Source organism: Papio anubis, chromosome 3 (assembly GCF_008728515.1).
Source record: "Papio anubis isolate 15944 chromosome 3, Panubis1.0, whole genome shotgun sequence".
In the NCBI taxonomy this organism is placed as follows: Eukaryota; Metazoa; Chordata; class Mammalia; order Primates; family Cercopithecidae; genus Papio; species Papio anubis.
In genome coordinates this window covers 108777226-108780314 of record NC_044978.1, presented here as the reverse complement: position 1 = coordinate 108780314, position 3089 = coordinate 108777226, and the positions used below count along the sequence as shown (strand labels likewise).

General features: G+C 47.2%; 1 pseudogene; it reads right to left on the bottom strand.

Annotated features, from left to right (window-relative positions):
* Nucleotides 1-448: 448 nt before the first annotated feature.
* LOC101002452 lies at nt 449-2878 on the bottom strand (annotated as a pseudogene).
* Between the last annotated feature and the right edge of the window lie 211 nt (nt 2879-3089).

The window sequence follows — 3089 nt, the reverse complement described above, 5'->3', positions numbered from 1 at the left end:
TTTATGGCTGCATAGTATTCCATGGTGTATATGTGCCACATTTTCTTAATCCAGTCTGTCACTGATGGACATTTGGGTTGATTCTAAGTCTTTGCTATTGTGAATAGTTCCACAATAAACATACGTGTGCATGTGTCTTTATAGCAGCATCATTTATAATCCTTTGGATATATCCCCAGTAATGGAATGTCTGGGTCAAATGGTATTTCTAGTTTTAGATCCTTGAGGAATCGCCCCACTGTTTTCCACAATGGTTGAACTAGTTTACAGTCCCACCAACAGTGTAAAAGTATTCCTATTTCTCCATATCCTCTCCAGCACCTGTTGTTTCCTGATTTTTTTAATGATTGCCATTCTAACTGGTGTGAGATGGTATCTCATTGTGGTTTTAATTTGCATTTCTCTGATGGCGAGTGATGATGAGTATTTTTTCATGTGTCTGTTGGCTGTATGAATGTCTTCTTTTGAGAAGTGTCTGTTCATATCCCTTGCCCAATTTTTGATGGAGTTGTTTGTTTTTTCTTGTAAATTTGATTGAGTTCTTTTAGGTTCTGGATATGAACGATGAGTTCCGAGATTCCTTAGGCAGCAGCACCCTGTGCCTGAGGGTGAGGAAGCACTTGGGGGTCCGCATTCCCCTCGTGCAGGGCCCACCCTCCGGCCACATAACCCTGTGGACTTGAGCACCTGAAGTCTCTGCAGGAAGCGCTCTTAGGCAGGCTTGCCCACAGACTGGATCTTGCTGCGGTGGAGGCGGACCCTGGCATCCAGGTGCCCATCGGAGCCTGTGATAGGAGTGATGGTAATGAGTACCTCGCTAGCTTCCAGCAAGACTCTCAGGATCACAAACCAGGCCTGCATATGGGCTTGTTGCCAGTTGGAGGCCTTAGGTGTGTGGAACCCCAGCGGGAGTAGCCCACCCGGAACGAACCATGTGGAGCCAGTTCACATAGATCACGTCCTAGGCATCAGCCCCCCGGAAGCCAAAGATCTCCAGCATTTGCAGGTGGAGACAGAGGAAGAGACCCACGTTCTTAGCTCAGCACTCTTTGTAGCTGGAGGCGATGGTGCTGAACTTGCTGTCCCAGGTCTCCCTGCTCAGATACCAACTCCGAATCTGCTCACCAGTCTCTGGGTTGATCAATGTCTGCTGGTCAAAGTTGAATGCTCCTTTTTCATCCTGCACGAAGAGCTTGCCACTGTCATGGCCCAGCAACTCATGCAGGCCCAACTGCATATAAAAGGAGGGCCCCTTCCAGAGGATGTACAAGTCCTCGTCATCCTCTTCCAGGAGGGTGAGCTTAGACTGCTGCGTGGTGTAGACCATAGCCAGGACGTTCACAAGCGATACGTTCTTAAAACCTTCCATCTGCCTCAGGTCATGGTAGTTGGGGATGTTAATGCCGGCAGGGATGCCAGAGCCAGCAAAGGTGAGGACATCCAGGGAGGTGAAATTGGAGGTGAGGAACTTGTCCTTCTCAAAGACTTGGGGTCAGGAAAGCTCCTTCAGCAGCTGCTCTGCGCTTGCCACCAGCCACTCAAACTTGGCATTCATGGCCTTGTTCACCACGACTACAAAGTATTCAAATTCTCCTCGGGAACCAAAGGGGTCACGGTAGCTCTCTATGAACTCAGTAGCTCTCGATGAACTCGATGTAACTCTCCACGATGGGGATTTTGTGCTGGTTCCAGAAGCAGAACCCCCTCTTGTGGGCCTTGATGGAGCCCTGGGTGAAGCGCTATTTATAATGGGCCAGCATCTGCCCCTGGTGGCTGTTGGCTGCGTAGGCTTTGGCTTTCTCCAGCTGCTCCACCACCTCCTGGGGGATGAGCACATAGTCCCCTGGGGTCACCTGGAAAGAACTTCCCCAGAATTCGTAGCTCTTGAGCCTGAAAGTCACCTCGGAGTGCAGGGAAGGCTCTGTGCTGAGAAGCCAGACACACCTCGTAGTGGGGCTTCCCTTCTCTGTCCACCTCTTTGAAGAGCCAGGTGTTGTAGGATCTGAGGTTCTGTGAGTCTAGAAAGTCTCAGGCCAGTTTTGCATCTTCCATGGTACAATTCCCAGAGAAATAGGTGGTGATTCTCTCCTTCTCCAGCCCGAGGTGTTGAAGCCTTGACTCCAAAGAGAACATAAGCTCCCCGCAGGTCTTCCAGAAGCCCCTGAGCAGTCTCATGCCCTAGGATCACCCATTCCAGCTTCTCCTGATACTCCTCTTCGGTAAGGCCCTCGGCCAGGGCATGTTGGCATAGTTGGTTGGGGTCCTGGGAGCAGAAGAGGTGACTAAGCAGAGGATAGGTGAAGGGGGGCTTGAGGAAGGTCTATGGCAGCACATCTAGGCCTCTGTACCAGGCAGCATGGGTAAAGTGGTGAGAATAGAGGAGGTGCTCTGTGGGTGACAGGAGGCAGAAGGCCTCAAGGCATTCCATGCTAGACATGCCGATTTCATTGAGCAGGATGTACTGGGTGTCCTGCTGCAGCAGCTGCTCTGTTTGCAAAGTCTATTTAGTTTATTTTTTAAAAATCATATTTGAGATTTCTTCTTTGGGGTAGCATAGTGTATTTTGTGTCAGACTAACTCTTACACTTAGAATAATCAGAAAAGTAATTTACAATGTAGGTATCTTGTCTTCAAAGACATCAGACTTTTATAGAAGAAATGAGGAGAAATCAAATGAATATATTTGCAAAGAGAGGAGAAACTCTCAAAGTTGAAGTAATCACTTTCATTTTCTTTGTCTTGGATGTTTTTCTGGTTCTTAGTTTGGCTAAGAATGTGAATACTTCAGCTTTTTCCAGGCAGAAGGCTAGTTTTGGTGGGAAGGGAATCTAGCAGAATTCCTCATGGAACCATGAATTACGGGGGCAACTTCGAACATGAGGGTATTCAGAGTCCAAATTCTGAAGCTGAAAATGGTACAAAACTATCACAATAAAGGTTTATTTTGTAGAGAAAAATAATATTACATAAAATATGAAGAGACTTATGTGTTGTAATAGTCCATTCTCACATTAGTGTAAATAACTACCAGAGACCAGTTAATTTACAGAGAAAAGAGGTTTAATTTACTCAAAGTTTCACAATCTGTA